We start from the raw sequence: 21514 nt of genomic DNA on the forward strand, positions 1-21514 counted from the left end.
CACTGCCCCTGACCTGCTCTGACAGCAGCAGAGGAGGATGGATGACCAGGATCCATCTTCACTACACCTAGAGCCTGGGCAATAGGTCTTTGCCGGAAATAGAGAAATCTTTCTCGGAGGATGTACAACATGTATTACTAACGGCAAGAAGACAGTTTACTAGAAAATGTTAGAAGTTGAAATGGAAAAGATTTGTCTCTAGGTGGTGGTTATAAGGATTGTAGCTCCGTTAGCTTTTCTACAATCCGTTTTAGAGTACTTGTTATTGAAGGACAAAAGTTTGTGGTGTCACGGAGGGTATATTTAGCCACAATAGCAACGGTTCATACACCTATAGATGGTAAATCAGTAGCCTCCCATCAGCCTGTTAAGAGATCTATGAAAGGTGCACTCAATCTGTATCCTGCAGCTGAAAAATGCTGTTCCTTCCTGGAAGTTAAACTTAGTGTTTTTACAATGTGTTTCACCCCCATTTGAGCCACCCATTTGAGCCACCAATAATATCCACAAGGAGGGTTAATGAATTTCATGCCTTGATGGCTGACTGCCCCCTCCCCCATTTATAGTTTTCCATAAAGACAAAGTAGTTCTTTATCCTCACTCACTGTTTATACCAAATGTAATTTTGAAATTTCATGTTAACCAACCTGTTAGTCTGCCAGTGTATTTTTTTTCCAAACAGCATTCAAATAGGCATTAAGCAAAATCACATTGTTTGCATGCTGAAAGAGTGTTATCATTCTGTTTAGACAGAACGAAGGATTTGAGATTATCACACACATTCTTTCTCATATGTGGGTAACGGCAAAGGGAATCCCATTTTGCTACCAAGTGTGCACGTCAGACTTGTACTGACTCTTATGTGTTAGATACTGCAGCGAAGGCAGCTGCTCTGCTTGACAGATTGGTTCAGCAGTCTTTGCTCAGTTAGGACTCCTTACCTGCCATCCAGTCTTCTTACATACTTCTGACTAACCTATCCCAAGCATGGGAATATGGAGAGGACAGTTGAAGAAGAAATGAAGGTTACTTACCTGTAACTGAGGTTCTTCAAAATGGACTTTGCATATTCACAGGCCTCCCCCTCCTTCCCCTCTTCAGTGGAGTCCAGTCTACTCATGGTTCTGCATTAGTGGGGAGGGAACTGAGGCAGCAACCACTGCTGTGCCCCCTTTTGTAGCTGTGCCTTCAGGATGTGCTCCAACCCTGAGGGTTGGGGACGAGAGGGATGAGTGAGCAACTGATTAGGTTTTGCTAATAGAAGGCTGAACGGGTCAGTGCATATCCCAAGAGTGTGAATATATAGTCTGTCTCAAAGAACCTTGGCTACAGGTAAGTAACTTTCATTTAGTTTACATTGGACAGGCTGATCAAGTCTTAATTATCTTGACCAAAAGCAGGGAAAGGTTGAAGTGATTTTTCCCTTTATTACATGGTTCCTGGTGAAAGGTTAAGTCTATACTGGTTCCCTTAAGTTCAGGATGGTGAGCTCTGAGCTTACTTGCAGAAGATCCAGCTGTAGGTTTCTACAAGGGTCTGTGACTGCACTTGTACCTATCCTTCCGTGGGTGTTAATGCCACAAGAGATTGGGGCTGATCTCCTAGATGATCAAATGGTGCATTTAATTTCTTCACACATGAGGAAATGTCTCCCTGGAGACTTCTTGCTCTATGATTTTATATGCTTAGTTGCAACCCAGTGGTGTTTAAAATTTGCTTCTGTTGTCAGTGTGTGAGGGAGGAGGGCTTTAGAAGTCGCAGCCTCTTGTCTCTTATATCTGGGTCCAGCTGGAATGACCCTGTGCAGCAGTATTGTGCAAATCCATAAACAACTAAACTGGAAAGAATGTTAGTGAGCTGCTTTTTTTTCATAAGATGTATTTGTACTGGATCAGTTAGTCGATCTAGTCCAGAATCCTGCCTCTGGCCGGGGTTAGGCACCTGCTCTTTCACAGAAAAGGCAGAAAGCCAGGGGTTTGGAGCTGGGGGGTAGACATTTTCTTCCTGACTGCCATTGGCTTCAGGTGGCCTTGGAAAAGTCACTTAACCACTGCAGACAAGTTTCTCTCTCCTTAAATACGAGCGGGCAATACTTTCCTTCCTTTCGTAAAGCGCTCTGATAGTGATGAATGACAAATGCTTACTTGTGAGGGAGGTGGGTGGTTGCTTTCTTAGTCATTTAACATGATTAACCTTAACCTAAAAAAAAGGACTAGACACTTCAACAGGTAACATTACTGTTACCATGAGGACACACTGTTTGTTGCTGCTGTTGGCTGAGCGCATTGCACATACCGGGGCTCCTTGTTTTTCTCCACACAAGCTTTCTGTCTTCCATCCCCCTCTATTTCAAGGACTCCCTGCAACACCCTTTCCCCTATACCAGGGGCTCTGTTGCTTTGCCTCCCTCCCCCCCCCCCCCATTTCTTTTCTTTCTCTCTTGGAGATAAGTTATTCAGGGTATCAACATTTTAAAACGATTGGAAGGATCATCAGAGCTAAGAAGGGTGGCAGGAGTAATCTTTGATCTGGAGACAATTAGAGGTGGCTGAAGTCGCTGGGTCTACACAACAAGTGCTAGGAGCTCCATATTTCCTTCATTTGCCACCTGCCAGTTTTCCAGATTTCACCAAAATCAATAGGGTTCTGACCATTCATTCACATGTAGATCATTCCCTGACATTTTGGAATTGCTGGAGGCAGTGTTCAAAAGTTATCATGTTACAGACAAGCATATGCCATCGAGTATAAGACCTCACTTTGCTCTGGCAGCAAAAGCCAGGATAAGCCCTTGAAACGAGATTAAACCCTCCTATTTCAGGGCATAAATCAGCCACTAACTGTCTGTGATTGGGAAGAAACTTCCCCACTGGGTAGATTATTTTATAACTGCACTATATATAGGATTCCTTATGCCTTCCTCTTAAGGATATGGTACTGCACCTAGTCAAACAGGAAACCAGACTAGAAATGTATTTAATTGTCTATGCCTGCAAAGGTTAATGTTCATAATTATCCAGCCAAAATTATTAGTTTTAAAAAGTCATTTTTTCAGCAGTCTCATGAGTTCAGTGAATTTCAGAGGCTAACTGTAAATTTTTTTCATTTTTTTCCTTCTAAATTTACCACAATTTGATTTACTGGAGTGTCCCCTCCAATCACAGAGTTTGAATTGCACAAGACCATTCTCACCTATTTTACATTTATCAACAACTTTCTAGTTTTCTCACCATGTACTTGTATTTCAAAATAAAACAAATAACAAATCAGAAGAAGTATGTCTGACTTGTGTGTACCAGCACCCTCTTGTGGACAAAATATCCAGTATATTACGCTCTTTTTCAGGGAATAGAGAGAGTCCTTTTAGTTCAGGGACATGTTTGATTTTGTGTGTGGATTACTGTATTGCCTAGATGTAATTTGATTCTTTCCAATTTGATTCTTTCCTTTTAAAACAAATGTTTTAATAGAATTTTAACAGATTTCTCCATCAGGGGTGTATGGGAACTAGATGATGCCTACATTTCTATAGGACAATGAGTTCTAGCTTCAGTGAATTCTGAATAAAACCTTCCTTCACCCTTCTAAAGCTGGAGCTGCTATTTCTTGCCTCTGGTTATTAAAATACCAAGATGTCTTGATTAATGACCATAGCTAACTTGTTGCCTTCCTCCTTCCGTTACATTGGAACAGCAGCTATTAATGCTAACTCCATTCTGGGAAGAGATTCCCTCCACCTCTAAAAATGTTTTGAAGATAAATGGTCATGTAAAAAGCAGGGCTATCAATTAATCGCCATTAACTCACGCGATTAACTTGAAAAAATTAAATGCAATTAAAAAAATTAATCGCGATTAATCACACTGTTAAAAAATAGAATACCAATTGAAATTTATTAAATATTTTTGATGTTTTTCTACATTTTCAAATATATTGATTTCTATTACAACACAGAATACGAAGTATACAGTGCTCACTTATTTTGTATTAAATATTTGCACTGTAAAAATGATAAAAGAAATAGTATTTTTCAATTCACCTTATACAAGTACTGTAGTACAGTGGTTCTCAAACTTTTGTTCTGGTGACCCCTTTCACACAGCAAGCCTCTGTGTGAGACCCCCCCCTTATAAATTAAAAACACTTTTTTTTAATATTTAACACTATTATAAATGCTGGAGGCGAAGCGGGATTTGGGGTGGAGGCTAACCGCTCGCGACCCCCCCACATAACCGTGCGACCTCCTGAGGGGTCATGACCCCCAGTTTGAGACCCCCTACTGTAGTGCAATCTCTATTGTGAAAGTGCAACTTACAAATGTAGATTTTTTTGTTGTTGCATAACTGCACTCAAAAACAAAACAATGTAAAACTTTAGAGCCTACAAATCCACTCAGTCCTACTTCTTGTTTAGCCAATTGCGAAGACAAACAAGTTTGTTTACATTTACGGGAGATACTGCTGCCAGCTTCTTATTTACAATGCCACCTGAAAGTGAGAACAGGCGTTCGCATGGCACTTTTGTAGCCGGTGTTGCAAGGTATTTACATGCGAGATATGCTAAACATTCGTATGCCCCTTCATGCTTCAGCCACCATTCCGGAGGACATGCTTCCATGCTGATGATGATCGTTAAAAAAATAGTGCATTAATTAAATTTGTGTCTGAAGTCTTTGGGGGAGAATTGTATGTCCCCTGCTCTGTTTAACCTGCATTCTGCTGTATATTTCATGTTATAGCAGTCTCGGACGATGACCCAGCACATGTTGTTTGATTTACAAACACTGTCACTGCAGATTTGACAAAATGCAAAGAAGGTGCCCATATGAGATTTCTAAAAATGCTATATAGCACTTGACCCAAGGATCTGAAGTGCTGTCCAGAATCTAAGAGGGATGAGATGTGGAGCATGGACTATAAGGTGGATAGAAAGCTGGCTAGACTGTCGGGCTAGTGATCAACGGGTAGTGATCAATGGCTCCATGTCTAATTGGCAGCCAGTATCAAGTGGAGTGCCCCAAGGGTCAGTCCTGGGGCCGGTTTTGTTCAATATCTTCATAAATGATCTGGAAGATGGTGTGGATTGCACCCTCAGCAAGTTTGCAGATGACACTAAACTGGGAGGAGAGGTAGATATGCTGCAAGGTAGGGATAGGATACAGAGGGACCTAGACAAATTGGAGGATTGGGCCAAAAGAAATCTGATGAGGTTCAACAAGGACAAGTGCAGAGTCTGCACTTAGGATGGAAGAATCCAATGCACCGCTACAGACTAGGGACAGAATGGCTCAGCAGCAGTTCTGCAGAAAAGGACCTAGGGGTTACGGTGGACAAGAAGCTGGTTATGAGTCAACAGTGTACCTTGTTGCCAAGAAGGCCAATGGCATTTTGGGATGTATAAGTAGGGGCATTGCCAGCAGATCGAGGGACGTGATCGTTCCCCTCTATTCAACATTGGTGAGGCCTCATCTGGAGTATTGTGTCCAGTTTTGGGCCCCACACTACAAGAAGGATGTGGAAAAATTGGAATGAGTCCAGCTGAAGGCAAAAACGATTAGGGAACTGGAACACATGAGTTATGAGGAGAGGCTGAGGGAACTGGGGATGTTTAGTATACGGAAGAGAAGAATGAGGGGGGATTTGATAGCTGCTTTTAACTACCTGAAAGGGGGTTCCAAAGAAGATGGCTCTAGACTGTTCTCAGTGGTAGCAGATGACAGAACAAGGAGTAATGGTCTCAAGTTGCAGTGGGGGAGATTTAGGTTGGATATTAGTAAAAACTTTTTCACTAGGAGGGTGGTGAAACACTGGAATGCGTTACCTAGGGAGGTGCTGGAATCTCCTTCCTTAGATATTTTTAAGGTCAGGCTTGACAAAGCCCTTGCTGGGATGATTTAATTGGGGATCGGTCCTGCTTTGAGCAGGGGGTTGGACGAGATGACCTCCTGAGGTCCCTTCCAACCCTGATATTCTATGATTCTATGCTTTCAGAAGTCTTAAAAGAGCAACACTCAGATGCGGAAACTACAGAACCCGAACTACCAAAAAAGAAAATCAACCTTCTGCTGGTGGCATCTGACTCAGATAATGAAAATGAACGTGCATCAGTCCACTCGGCTTTGGATTGTTATCGAGCAGAACCTGTCGTCAGCATGGATGCATATCCTCTGGAATGGTGGTTGAAGCATGAAGGGACATATGAATCTTTAGTGCATCTGGCATGTAAATATCTTGCCACACCGGTTACAACAGTGCCATGCGAATGCCTGTTCTTGCTTGCAGGTGACATTGTAAACAAGAAGCAGGCAGCATTATCTCCTGCAAATGTAAACAAACTTGTTTGTCTGAGCAATTTGCTGAAGTAGGACTGAGTGGACTTGTAGGCACTAAAGTTTTACATTGTTTTATTTTTGAATGCAGTTATTTTTTTGTAAATAATTCCACATTCGTACGTTCAACTTTCATGATAGAGATTGTGCTACAGTACTTATTAGGTGAATTGAAAATACTATTTCTTTTGTTTTTTACAGTGCAAATATTTGTAATCAAAAATAAAGTTAAAGTGAGTACTGTACACTTTGTATTTTGTGTTGTAATTGAAATCAATATATTTGAAAATGTAGAAAACATCCAAAAATCTTTAAATAAATGGTATTCTATTGTTGTTTAACAGTGCAATTAATTGTGCAATTGCGATTAATTTTTTAATTGCAATGAATTTTTTTAATCACTTGACAGGCCTAATTGTAATCATCCCAACTCTAAGCAAATATTTTTACAGAAGACAGGACTAACTTCTCCAAGAAGTAAGGAGATTGATAGATGTACTAAAGGAGATATCCCTTCAGCTCAGGTCTGACGCACCAATCAAAGGAAGGTGTTCAGCTCCTTGGCATTGCCTCCACTCATAAGCCTTCTGGCTTTCTCAGCCTCTCTCTTCTGTCAAAAGGTTCTTCACAAAGTGAACCAGTCTGCTAGCACCTGGAATGACACTGCAAAAATATACCTGTTTGTTAGACTAGCTTCCAGTGGGGGGAACGTCAGTGAGAGGTTCTTGGGTGAAGAGTCAAAGAATCTCAGTAGAGACTGGGAAGGCTTGTCACGCAATCCTGACTGGGGCCTTTGGTTTATATTACAAGGTCAATATCTAACCTTCACAGCAGGGGACCTGGTTAGTGTATTCACTCTGCATCACCCTGGCAGTGTCATAACTCAGGGAAACATCTTGATTTGAAGAGCAAGAGGGTTCATTTATGAATCAATAGTTCTCCAGGAAGTAGATCGCTCTTCTCCAAGAATGAGTTCTTAACAAGCTCCTTTTGGATGAGGTTTGTTTGGGAACAGAACAGTCCTACTTAGAAATCTGCTATGCTGGTAGGGTGGGGCAGACAGGGCTGCGCAAAAGAAAAGTCAAATCATCCACATCCTCTCATGGTGGCCAAAGATTATCCCAAAATACAAACCCAAACCCTGGATCTGAGCATCTTTTGGGATGGTTTGGATGTGGATTAAGATCCCTGTTTTGCAGCCTGTGGCCATTAGATTTTATTAACCATCTCTAGTTGGCCAACATGCCTTCTAGGTTTCCCAGTGGAGAAAGCACAACACTACTCACCATAAACAAGACCAAGATGAAATATATTCAGGAGCTTGAAAAAGTAGAAGTGAGGGAGAGTGCTAATTACACAAAGCCCTTCCACATTTGTATCTTATTAAACAAACCCAAATGCTTGTGTGATGTGTACCTCAAATGCTGTCTTGCTTTTAAACAGCAGATGGTGTTGCAAACCTACAACAGGTGGAAATTCTTCAGCTTAATATTAGAGATCAGAAGTAACAGAAATTTCTCTTTTCCCCAGGGTAGGTTCATTCATTAGGCAAACAGCAGGTTGGTCATCTACTTGAATATTTGCAACAGAAGAAAAAAGGCAGAAAACAGCTTTTGAGCCACACATATTAGGATGAATGAAAGCAATTTTGGCTTGAATCATTCTGATTATAATGGAAAGAACCCAGCTAAGGTAATTCTCTGTTAGCATCACTGGAATAGAGATGGGATGGGTAAAACAGATTTAGGTGTTTGCTACATAATATAAATATTTACTAATAATAGTCCAGGACTGTGTATATATTTCTAATATTTGGTAGACTTAAGTCATCAGTTGATCAATTTTTGAGGTTGGTTTATTTATTTTGCACCAACAAAACCAGGTAAAGTTAAGTTGACTAGTTTTAGATTCCAAAATGGCTATATTCTTCTGGCTATGCTTGGATGGATACAAATAATTCCTCCTGCATCCAAGTAAGAATCTCACACACAAGCAGTTTTCCTATAAGGGAGTTACATAACCATCCAGCTTCAATCTGATCTCACAGTGGTTAACACCAATGCATCTTTGTTGACGTTAGTAGAGCTAGTTCAGATTTGCAGGGGTCCAAATGAGAGCAGAATTGTGGCTTGTCTCTTGTAATCATCCTTTGCTTAGATGTTCCTAATCTTTATTGCAACTTTGAAGAAATACTTTGAATGCTACTTTGTTTAAACAGTAGTAGCTGTTGTTGCTGGAGAGTTGATATCCTGAACTGGATTTATTACTGATTTCAAGCCTAAGATTCTACTCTCTCTGTCCAATGAAGTTTAAGGAGATTTAAAAAATCCACTCTGAAGTAAAATAAAATCAAAATGTCCCCTTCCCCCCCACCTCTTTCCCCTACTCCCAAATGCTATTTAAAGGATGGGGCAAGGATGTTTAAACAATAACTGGGTTTCTCTTCTTGTGGCAGGGCAGATTTAACCAGACCCGCCTACTAGTTCCAGCTCCCAGGTTTGAACACTCTCTGATCCGTGCTGGGTACGCTTCTAATTACGAAAGCAATTCCCATGGATACCACAAAGAATTGTCTTTACTGGAGGAGATGATCCCAGCAGGGAAAATGTTGAAGGAAAATTGTTCAACACATTCTGGAAGAGATTCCAAAAGTTTTGGCGGGTGGAAAAGAAAAATGTTCTTGGTGTAATTGCACCGCAACCCACAAATCTGTGAGATGCATGCAAATGGAGATGCATGTAGTGGTTCAGGTTCTCATCCCAGTTACAAGAGTATAAAACAGAGTGACTATTGACTTCACAGCTGCTACTTCAAAATTTACACTAGTGTTCCAAAGTGGAATTTGGCTGGCTCGCTATCTGTGCCCAAATGAAAAGCAAAGAATGCTCTTAAGATAAAAGTTTCTAGTCCCTTTTAGAAGCTCCAGAAACACAACCAAAAAAAAAGTGTTTTACTTTTCAAGAATGCTAGAGAGAGGGTTTATTTCCTTAAAAGCAGTATTAAGGATGAGGCAGCAATCTCTACTCACAACAAGGCACTGCCTGGGAGTCGAGCAACCTAGCTTCTATTACTGGCTCTCTTGCTGACTTTCTCTGTAACCTTTGGCAAGTCACTTTCTCTCTGAGGTGCTTTGAAGTTTGAGATCTATGAATTGACAGAACTATTACATTTTATTTGTAAATTAAAGTTTAAAAGGCATTTAAGCTAAAAATAACTTCTGCTAACGAAAGAAAGGGAGAAAAAATACTGTTTCTAAATCAACTACTGTTAAATGCAGAAAAAGTAACATAAAGATGTACACATCTAAAATCCTCTCAACTGTAACTGTTCAACAGCAATTCTGTGACTTTCAAGTGTAGAGGGGAAGGACATTTTAATGTTTTTATTTATATAGATGAATAAAAATAAGAGGGGAAACTAAGAAAATGCTGGGGTGGAAGATTTCTAAAAATCTTCCAGTCAGCCATAGAACACTCATAAATGTATTAACTTCACTGATTACTTTTATCGCCAGTTGAAAGCCCTTGACACTTTTAAATATGTTTTAATGTTTCTAACTAGCATACATCTATAGCATAAAGAGACTGCAGCACTATGAGAGTAGATTTCTCTCTCTCTCTCTCACCCACAACACCTGCTCCCTTTCCCTCCCCCACCCTTCCAGCTGTCTGTCTGTCTCATTTGTGTCAATTAGAGATTCAATGCTGCCTGATTTAATTGGCATGACTCTCCCCTCAGATAGAAACCTAACTGGAGACACGGCACTAGGCAGCTCTCCACAGACTGCCTGACCAGGTAAAGTGTCTCCAAATAGCTGCTGCTGATGGTTGAGTGAATGACAGTTCAGCTGGTTCTGCAGATGGGATGGCTGGAACTTGATGTAGAGTATGACACAATTACCTGTTAGTATCATCCTCTATGAATCAGAGTGGAAAGGTCAATGGCCCTCTAATAGTGACCACAATCTCTTGCTGGTGTCATCTGAAAGCTTGGGAGAGTGGGTAGATGTGACTGATTAAAAGATCTGTGGAACTGTGCACCCACCTTGGACTGACTCTGATCTTTAAATGAGGTGTAATCCTCCCCTGCTTTGTAGCCGGATGCTCATTATCACAGCTATGGTTTTAGCCTAATAGTAGGGCCCAATCCTGTGTCCACTGAAGTCAGTAGCAAAGATTCTATCAACATTGCTGGTGCAGGATAAGGCCCTTATTGTTGAGATGCAGTTGCCATCAGCCCAGCTCACCGTAAGCGCAAAGTAAATGGTGATTGGGGTCATTTGTACCATACAAGCCTGCAATTCATGCAGTGACCCTGTCACCCTCTTGGGCAGCAGGACTGGAAGGCAAGACAGCTTCCCACCACTCTCTCTGACAAGAGGACCATCTGAGGTAAATTCATCCCACTTTCCCCTCTGCCTTTTGATGGTTTGGGGCCGCGTGCTTGCATGTACCTGATAAATTGTAGGCTGATCTAGCTATCTCACACATACTTGGGCACACATGGTGGGACACTCTTCCCCCCTCCACCCCCCAAGACCTGTGTAGGCCTGGGTACAAGGGTGCTAATGTTAAGAATGGCACTACTAGCTAGTAAGTTTGGCTTCATGATTTATGGACGACCTAAACAGTAACTGGACAGTCAGGTGTCACCAGATGCAAAGACTGGATCGCTCCAAGAGTTGCTGAGTTCATGTGGAATCCCCGAGCAGTTACCTGCAAATCTACCCCTCTATTTTACTGCAATATAAAAGACTGGGATGGATAGCACTTCTTAGTTGCAACTGTCCATTGCTTTTAGTGTGTGGTGATGTCCTAACCCAGTCCTGGCTTATAGAATCATAGAACATCAGGGTTGGAAGGGACCTCAGGAGGTCATCTCGTCCAACCCCCTGCTCAAAGCAGGACCAATCCCCAACTAAATCATCCCAGCCAGGGCTTTATCAAGCCTGACCTTAAAAACTTCTAAGGAAGGAGATTCCACCACCTCCCTAGGTAACCCATTCCAGTGCTTCACCACCCTCCTAGTGAAAAAGTTTTTCCTAATATCCAACCTAAAACCTCCACCACTGCAACATGAGACCATTACTTCTCGTTTTGTCATCCGCTACCACTGAGAACAGTCTAGATCCATCCTCTTTGGAACCCCCTTTTCAGGCAGTTGAAAGCAGCTATCAAATCCCCCCTCATTCTTCTCTTCTGCAGACTAAACAACCCCAGTTCCCTCAGCCTCTCCTCATAAGTCATGTGCTCTGGCCCCCTAATAATTTTTGACAGGTTTCAGGGTAACAGCAGTGTTAGTCTGTATTCGCAAAAAGAAAAGGAGGACTTGTGGCACCTTAGAGACTAACCAATTTATTTGAGCATAAGCTTTCGTGAGCTACAGCTCACTTCATCGGAGTGAAGCTATAGCTCACGAAAGCTTATGCTCAAATAAATTGGTTAGTCTCTAAGGTGCCACAAATACTCCTTTTCTTTTAGCTAATCATTTTTGTTGCCCTCTGCTGGACTCTTTCTAATTTTTCCACATCCTTCTTATAGTGTGGGGCCCAAAACTGGACACACTACTCTAGATGAGGCCTCACCAATGTTGAATAGAGGGGAATGATCACATCCTTTGATCTGCTGGCAATGCCCCTACTGATACAGCTCAAAATTCTGTTCACCTTCTTGGCAACAAGGGCACACTGTTGACTTATATCCAGCTTCTCATCCACTGTAACCCCTAGGTCCTTTTCTGCAGAACTACTGCCTAGCCATTCGGTCCCTAGTCTGTAGTAGTGCATGGGATTCTTCTGTCCAAAGTGCAGGACTCTGCACTTGTCCTTGTTGAACCTCATCAGATTTCTTATGGCCCAATCCTCTAATTTGTCTAGGTCCCTCTGTATCCTGTCCCTACCCTCCAGCGTATCTACCACTCCTCCCAGTTTAGTGTCATCTACAAACTTGCCACAAAGGCTTCCCTTTGTGGCAAAGAACTCATTTGTTAAATGTGTGTTTACAACTTTTTTCCCCCTAAGCAAAATCAGATCCTCATCAAGGCACTCCACAAAAGCTACAGTCTGAGATTAAATTAATTTACCTTAGGGCTGAGATGACTTCTCAGTTTGAATACAAATGACACTTTCTTTCTGTAAGCAGGTGCACTCAGACAAAGCATAAATAACAGATTCACAAATAAAAATATTGTTACAATTCAGTTTATTACCTCAAACGTATGTACAGAATTTATTATAGAACACTTACAAATTCAAGAAGCCCTCCCCCTAAATTGATTCAAAATTACACACTCCCATTCACAGCTGAATAGGAGAAAATTGAATTTCCTCTTCCATCAAAGGATATTAGCCCTGACATACCACAAGACTCCCAGGGCCATTATGCTTCACAAACCTTCTAACTAGTGTGTACCATTTAGCCTTGTAAGCATTCTGATTGTCCAAGACAAGTTATTTATAAATAAATAAAACTTTGTTTTTATTATCATGCTAATGATGGACTAGTAAATTTTGAGCCTAGACCAGTAAGTTTCCACAACAATTTTATAAAGCTGGTATACATGTGTGTATATTACATATTTTCCAGTCTAAATGTGAGAGTGTTTGTGTTTAATAAATGTGACATTAAAAAACAGCACTACAGAACTCAAAGGCTAACAACTTCTCCCAGGACTATTAAATGGCATTGGATACCTCCACAGAACAGTTCCCTGTCTTTCAAACATGTCCCCTCTTGGCTAGCAAGAGCTGCAGCCACTGCAATGAAACCATGCAGCTAAGTTCATAGGATGATGAGTGATTGACAATTTTCTGGTTTCAAATTAAACAGAAAACTAAATTAACAAATTAATTGTTTGCTATGTTTTTCCTATAACCCTGTCAGCTGCCTCAGGTCCTGCAGCCAATCAGAAGAGCTCTTTCAGTAGTCCTGAGAAGGAGGCGGAGTTCTGAACTGGGCCCTTCTATCTACCAACTGTCAGTCATGTTAATTTTAAATTACTTTTGTACAGCCTGGTGTCAAAACGATTAAAGCATGAAGAGAAAAAGGGAACTAAAAACAGAGAGAGAGAATAATTTACCTTGCATTTACAGCAAGGACACTTAGTGAGAAATGTAACACCCACAACTCTGAGAGCTGTGAAACTCTAAAACTTTTATCTTTTATCATCCAATCTACCTGGAGATAGGAGATATGGCTAGGTGCTGTGGATCTCACTTCAGAGTAAGCAAGTAGACTGTAATTGGTAGCAGCACAAAAGCCAGGATGTTTTCTCCTTCTCTTCCCAGATAAGGCTTTACCCTACATTGCATTCACCATTTGTATCTCTGAAGCAATCAACAACATAAACAGACAAACCTATCCACCCACATGCAGACATTTTCTCCCTTTCTTACTGTCCCACTCACAGTCATGCTTATTTTATACCATGTACATACTGTGCTGGATAATTACATGCTCAACAAATCATAAATGCATAACCATATATTGCCTTAAATGTGTGTGGAAAATCTTCAGTCCTTTCACAGTCTTTCTCTTTTAAACACACACAAAGGGTCTTGTGCATGGTTGCACACTCACATGTATACTAGATCTCACATTGTACCCTCACTTGTTCCACTTGCTACCACTTCTATGCAATACAGTCTTTTTTTTATCTGTTGCATTATGCTTTCTATTATTCACTTTCATCACCTTCTAGTTATTGAACATTTGGATTAACATTTATTCAAATTATATGCTAAAGCTGCTGACTCTAGGTTGACTTTGAACAAACCTGTAGAGAGGGTAACTTGATGTCACCTGAAGAGTTACTACAGGATGTGATTAGCCACTCCTGTCCATATTTACTCTTTTATCATCTCTATAGGTGATACAGAGGAGCTTATTTTTCCCCACAAAAGGGTTGTAAGTATTTAAAATTATCTTTAACAAAGAAGCAAAATACAGATGGAAAAGACTGATGTCCTTCTCCTGCAATTGTAGGGGAAAGCTGTCAGTACTCTTGTGAAAGGTGCAAAAATGAAAGAACCTCAGTGTCCAAGGCAATTGTGGTCGGACCCAAGTTAATGAAATTCTCTTTTTGCCCCAAATTTGACTAGTCAGTTCAACTCTGTATACATCCAGCAAGAAATAATATGGTTAAGCATGTACTCTCCTTTAAGATACCACTGGTAACCTAGTAATGGCCTACATTTTCATGGAAACCACATTAGCTGGAGGTACTGGCAAATTACAAAATCAAACAGATATTTCAATCACTTCATTCTCTTTACCAAACTAGACTTTACTCTATTCCTGTTAGCTGCATTAGCTGTGCAGTGCCCATGGGAAAGGGAGCTGGATTCTATTCTGAGCCACTCATTCTCAACAGAATTGTTAATTAAGTTCAATTACAGAATCTTTATTTATTGGTGATGTAATGCAAGCCAGAAAACACTGCTGGATTTGCAGATCCTAGGTTGCACCTGCAGGCCTGGCAGTGAAGGGAAGAAAAAGTTGTAAATTGAGAAAATGTTATCGAGAATAATTGATAACCAATACACATGGAACCCCAGAGTGCCATTTTTAATCACTTTTCCAAATATAACTGTACTTCAAATATCCATTATGAAGAGAATTCCTTTATCAAAATACTTGGAAGTACAGTAGGACCCAGAAATGTATGAAGTTTTCAGGTGGCACCAGAAATATTAATTGAAAGTGGAGATTTGTAAAATCAAGGTGACAAACAATGACATACACACAGGCTGCAGGACACAAAAACGGAATTTAAGATTAAAAGGAGTTATGTAAATTCAGGATTCATAAACTCAACAAGCTATGTGTTCTCTCTCTTCTCTTACAGCTATATTTCCAGTGTAGTTTTGGATTTAAAAAATTATTTATTTAGCTATGCTTGATTTTTTTTTTTTTTTTAATTTTTAACCTTGTGAAAAACTTCCCTCTGCAATGGGACATCCCACTGCTAAATGTGAATTGTTCAATGGGCAATGAAAAGGATTCCAACCCCTGGACAAGGATATTCTATAAATTCCTCATTGATAGACACTTTGGCCCTTGTAAAAGTATTTAGGTGTCACTGCAATCAGTGTTGCAATGTCTAACTCATTTAGAAGTATGAGTCTCTTTTTCAAAAGGAATTTAGTCACTTAAGAGCCTAAATCCCAAGTGCCTAAACCCCTTTTGAAAATGAGATGTAGGCTCTTAAATGAGTTAGACGTTGTAATGCTGAGTGCAGCAACACCTAAAAACCTTTCAAAATCTGGGCCTTTATCCCCTCAAAGACCCTAGAATTGAAATCATTCAGGAAAAATTACTGTAACATGGCATGCAGATGGAGTGATATTATTTTCCTGTCTCCTGCTATTTAAACAGCAAATTACAATTATTCCAAGAGAATCAGCACCAGGACCTGGTGCATCAGTGGCTTCTTGGTAGTGGTTATTTGGTAGTTTTCCCCTACCTGTTTGTTTATAAGATTGGGGAAGAAAGGCCCTGGGCAAAATCAAACTAGGTTCCTTAGCCAAAGTTCTTTGGGTAGGATGTTTTTAGTTGCTAGCTTTCTCCAAAGAAAGTTACTCATGTGTACAGATGATCAACTATTGGTGTATAAGCTTTTTATCTTTTAATATTTTCATAATAAAAGGAAAGCAGCAGAAGGCTGATAGTTTGAAAAAAAATTAGAGTCAGATGCTCAGCCCAGGTCACGGAATGGAGACCATGCAATGTAAGGGCAATGGAGGTGTGAAGAGATAAACAAGGAGCATTAGCAAGAACTTGCATGTCAAGGAGGCTGGGGGACACCAGCTTGGGTCCTCACTCTGCAGTGGACTAAATAAAGTTATGGTGGGGATAATAATATATCATTATAGTGTTGCTTTTAGTGTCACTCTTTAAGGGTCTGTCAGCAATTGAGTTATAAACCCCTTATTTTCAGGAATTTATAACTTGGCTGTAAAAAATTATCAGTGAATGTGGTGCACAATATCTGTCCCAAAGTAAATTTATTTTGATACAAAAATTTGAAAATATTGTTATTTAAAAAGTGAGTCCTTTTTCTTAATGTGTTACAGACAACTAGTGCATAAGATGGTTTAGAAATTTTGTGTATTTTGGAATTACTCATTTGCCCCTCGGTGCTACTGTAATACAAATAATAATATTGTTTTAAAGAATGTGCACTAAGCTTTTCTCATTACAAAGTTCACAAAGGTTTTTAAACGTGGATTTGGGAGTGTGGTTGAAATGATGGAGCCACTGGTCTAATAAATCATTCTGTTTTACTGAATCTATGTGCATTTATTAAAACTATTTGATACATTTGCTCCCTGTCATGCTAATGCATAGGGATCTCTGGGCATGTCTACACTTACTGTACCGGTACAGCTGCGCTGCTGCAGCACGTGTGGCAAAGACATTCTATGCCGATGGGAGACAGCTCTCCTGTTGGCATAACCCCACTCACCACCCCCCGCGAGCAGCATAAGCTATATCGATGGGAGAAGCTCTCCCTCCGACATAGCGCTGTGCACACTAAAGCTTATGTCAGCGTAACTTATGTCGCTCAGGGGAGTGGAATATTCACAGTGTGTTACAGATTGTTGCAAAATTGTCTCTGTTCAGCCTATGCTCTTGTTGTGTAGCAAAGTAATGAATTTAAACTCCCAGGCTAGTCTTTTGAAAGTATTGAGCAGGTTTCCTTTGAGGAGGAGGACTGCTAGGTCAGATATAAAGTGATCGCTTTCTGAAAAGTGTTCACCCACAGGTGATAGGATGGTTTTGACTTTTATCACTTTCCTGTGTAAACTAATTCGAGAGCTTAGTGGTTGTTCCGTTTCATGCACATAATTGTTGTTGGGGGCATTTAGTGCACTTGATGAGGTACACCACGTGTTGTGATAGGCATGTGTAGGATCCATGGATCTTGAAAGCTGTGTTGTGGGGGGTGTTGATCAGTGTAGCAATGGAAATATGTCTGCATGTTTTGCATCTGTTGCTCTGGCAGAGTCGAGTGCTGCTTTGAGTTGGTGGGTCCTGGTCTGTGGGAGTTTGCTTCTGATGATGAGCTTGGAGAGGTTGGGGGGTTGTTTGAAAGCCGGAAGTGGGGGAATCAGGAAAATTTTCTTTTGGGATGCAGTCCCTATTGAGTATGGGTTGTGGTGGTTTGATGATACCCCATATGGGTTCTAGTATGGGGTGGCAGGTGACAGCTAGGGATGTGCGGTCAGAGGGGGTTTTCTTCTGTATTGAAGCTTTTCTTGGAGTATTTGGGTGGCCTCCTCCATGATGAGATCTACTACTTCAGTGGAGTGTCCTTATTTGGTGAAGGCGGTTTTAAGTGTGTTATGGCATATATCCCAGACTTCAAAAGCTTGTGTCTCTCACCAACAGAAGTTGGTCCAATAAAAGATATTACCTCACCCACTGTGAGGTATCCTGGGACTGACACAGCTACAATACACTGTATATAAGCTGTTTCAGGACATTTCTGGCTTGGCCTTGATAGCAACTCCTGAGATTACCTGCATCAACATTTCTTAAAGACATAGGGTCCTCTATGAGACCAGCTTCCAACCTTCCTTTCCTCCCTCATGGGAGGTCAAATTAGAACTACAGAAAGATTTGTGGGCCAGTAACTTCAAATAGATCAGCAGTTCTAGTACAATTGAGTCTCATTAAATTTCCACCACCAACTCATATAACAGAAACTTACGTTTAGATTATATTGGATCCCATAAAAATGCACAGCATTAGCATTATGGAAATGGGTGCTTGTTGAGGATGTTAAGCATCATACAAGTCTTGTGGAAATGCTTGGTCACATCGGTTTTGGGAGGATCTACTTGCAAGAATTAATCTTAGGCTATGTCTACACTGGCAATTGAACGACAAAACTTTTGTCTTTCAGAGGTGTTAAACCCCCACCCCTCAAAAGTGCTCTCCTACCAACATCGCAAACGCCGTTTGTTGTGGGTGGAAGCTTTTGTCGGCAGGAGAGCCGACAAACAGCGGCTATACTGCACGACTTTTAGCGGCACGGCTGTAGCAACACAGCCATGTCGCTAAAAGCTGTGTAGTGTTGACATAGCCTTACTCTTCCAAGTAATTCATTACCTTTTATCTGTTTTTTTTTAATTGGGTGCAATCCCAAAATTGCTGAATCTGGGGGTTTCAATGAAGAAAACGTTTCTTTAATGGTTGGGGAAATGGCATTGCAACACTGGAAATGATCAACAGCTCCATTTTTAAAGGAGTGGTGCAGTGAGCTGTGGGAGTTAGCCTCTCTGGAGAGAGTGACTTACAAAAGCAATAAGCTGGAGGACTTTGAGAAAATAAGATCTTTATTTTTGGACTGTTGGCAGAATAACCATACTTCATAACCAATGTAGATGCTAGTCTTAATACTTTAGCATCTCAAGGGGAGTGTTACTGTTTGGGGTTGGAGGGAAAGGGTGCAATTCATCTGTGTGGAAGAGGGGAATCCATTGTATTCAAAGTGAGGAAGGCTACCTATAAATGTGATGGGTTTCACTGTTTGACATTCATCATGGAAGGGAAGACACATGGGTGTGAGTTTCTGGTTTTGACATGTGAAGTGGGGAGAGCCTTGAGTGCAAGTGGGACCCTGTTGAGATTCAAGTGAGAAAGGGACATATATAAATGGGTCTAGTACCAATATTCATATGACCTTGGGCCAACCCTGACTTGTACTCTAAGAATGTGTGCACAGTATCTTTTACACACAGTTGCAAGTCGGCAGAAACTTAAACTTTGTTAGGGGCTCTGGATGTATGTATAGATTTTCTTTCTTTTTGCTGAGAGAAATGGCAGGTGCTGACTGCCAGGGGGCAGCAAAGGGAGATTTTTTGTTTTCAGCCCTTTGCAGTTGGAGCTTTTCAGCTTGATTGTGCTAAATGCTTATATGCCAGTGTTTCCATTTACAAACTCTGCCTCCCCTCCCCCCTCCCCCTCTCAGTTTCTCTACCATTAACTCTGTGCGGCTGCAGCCTGTTCCACCTCCCATACAGCATGATGGGGGTGGAGGCACGGAGGTTCTCTGCGCTCCCTGAGTATACTGTAAGGGCTAGAGAGGCTATGGGAACCCCCTGGTCACCCAGGTTTCCCCTCGTCCAGGATGGGACTGAAAGACTCTGTGTCCCACTGTCCCCCACCAGCAGGCTTTCCCTCCCTGCCCCCCACGTATGGGGCATTTGAGCTGCTGTCTCTCCCAATCCTGGCTGGCTCCCGCCATGGTGATGAGCATGAGGAGGGGTCTCTGCCCCCCCACTGGGTTTGCTCTCCCTGTGTACTGCATGGGAGGCACTAAACGTCTCCCCCCCCCCTTGCCCTAATCTGGCTGGGGTTCTCCTTTCGCCCTCATATACAGTAAGGGGGGCTGCGCCCCTCCTGATTTGGGGGGCGACCCTCCATCAGGCTGGGCTGTGTATGCCCCACTCCCCTCGGGCTTAGGGGACCCCTACTCCCCCCAGCTAGGGGCTCGCTCGGTTCCTCTGTCGGAGCTGGGACTCTCTCCCCCGCCCCCCCAAACCGGGAGTTTCCAGGAAGCAGCGCTGAGAGGAGCCGTTTCACCGCGCAGGCTCAACTCCCCCGCCTCCGCTGAGACCGTGGCAGTAACGTCAAATAGTCCCCGTCCCGACCCAAACCAGACTTCCCCCAGCCTGGGCCCAGAGTGGGACGCACCCAGCCGGGGGCCGGGGGGGACCGAACTAAAAAGGAGCTGGCCCAGCCTGGGGCTAAAGTGAGAGTTTGGGGAGGGAAGACTGTGAGGTGGGGGGAAGGAGTCCCGGCCGCCGCGGAGGGATCCGAAGGCGAAGAGAGTGAAAGGCAGCCGGGTGCTCTCTCAGCGAGGGAGGGAAGTGAGCGGGAAAACCCGGCGCGGATGGAGCCGGGAACAGCCTCCACCCCCAATCTCGCCCCACAGTTGGGGGCTTCCCACGTCTCATTCCCGTATGAGGGGCCCTGTCCGCGCAGAGCGACGCTCCACCCCGCCCCTCAGGCTCAGGGGCTCCTGCCCCAGCAGCCGGGCCCCTAACTTCACCAGACACAGGCAGGGGCCTCGGGATCCCCAGGGACGGGGCTTCTCCTTCCCCACAGCAGCGAGCGCCCCCCTCAGAGACAGGGGGAGGCAAAGGGGGACGAGTGGTGTGGGGCAGGGGGGTCGGAGCAGGCGCCTTAGGGCTGGTGGGCTCTGGGACAGGGGCTGTGTGTAGGGTCAGATAGGGGGTGCAAGAAGGGCAGGCCTGGAGGAGACACCAGTGGGGCAGACAAAAGCAGGACATGGGTCGGATTTGTGTTAGTGATGCTTTGTAAAGCCCCAGCCGGTCTGGAGATTTGGTGCAACAAAATAAGGTGACTAAAAAAGTGGGGCTGCCGGGTACAGTAACCACCACCACATGAATGACCCCCCCACCCCAATTGATCTTGCAGGGTAAAAAGACATGGCAGTTCTCAGCTTTGTGCTCACCTCCTTTTCCCCCTCCCCCCCAATTCAAGTCACACCATCAAGGGTGGCCTTGGACACGGCCCAGCCACGCAGGGCAAGTTGTTTTTGTTCTTTTGTGGGACCCCCCCCCTTCTGCTGGAACTGCCTTCTGCCCTCAAAAATGAACTTGGGAACCAAAGTCTCCTGTCTTCCAGAGATAAGGACCCCAATTCACCACTACCCCACCCCGCTGACTGTTACTCCCCAACACTGAGTAACTTACTGGTTTAGTTTCCTTTTCCGAATAAGCAAAGCTACAACAAACCCAAATGTACCATGATGTTTGTGGAAGTTTGCTTGAGGCCCCTGCATATTTTACTTCACACAGGACCCCACAAATCCTAAAGCTGCCCATTCACAATGGCTTCACATCCTTCCATTAACCCTGCAGGGAGAGGAGGGGAAAAAATTGTGATCCTTCTAAGGTCCTGCTTTCCACCAACACCCTCCCCCTTCCCAGGTACACAGGCTTCATGTCCTCCCATTAACCCTGAGGAGAGAGGACAAAAGCTAAACTATGCTCTTGCCCTGCTTCCCTCATCCCATTCCCAGCTAAGCAGGCTTCACATCCTCCTGTTAATGTTGAAAGGAGAGTAGGACAAGAGCTGCTGATGATTCTCAGGCCTTGCTCGGCTTCTCCCCACCCCCTCCATCATCACTATCCCCATCCCCCACTGCAGCTTC

The sequence above is a fragment of the Lepidochelys kempii genome, chromosome 19 (assembly GCF_965140285.1).
Source record: "Lepidochelys kempii isolate rLepKem1 chromosome 19, rLepKem1.hap1, whole genome shotgun sequence".
NCBI lineage: Eukaryota > Metazoa > Chordata > Testudines > Cheloniidae > Lepidochelys > Lepidochelys kempii.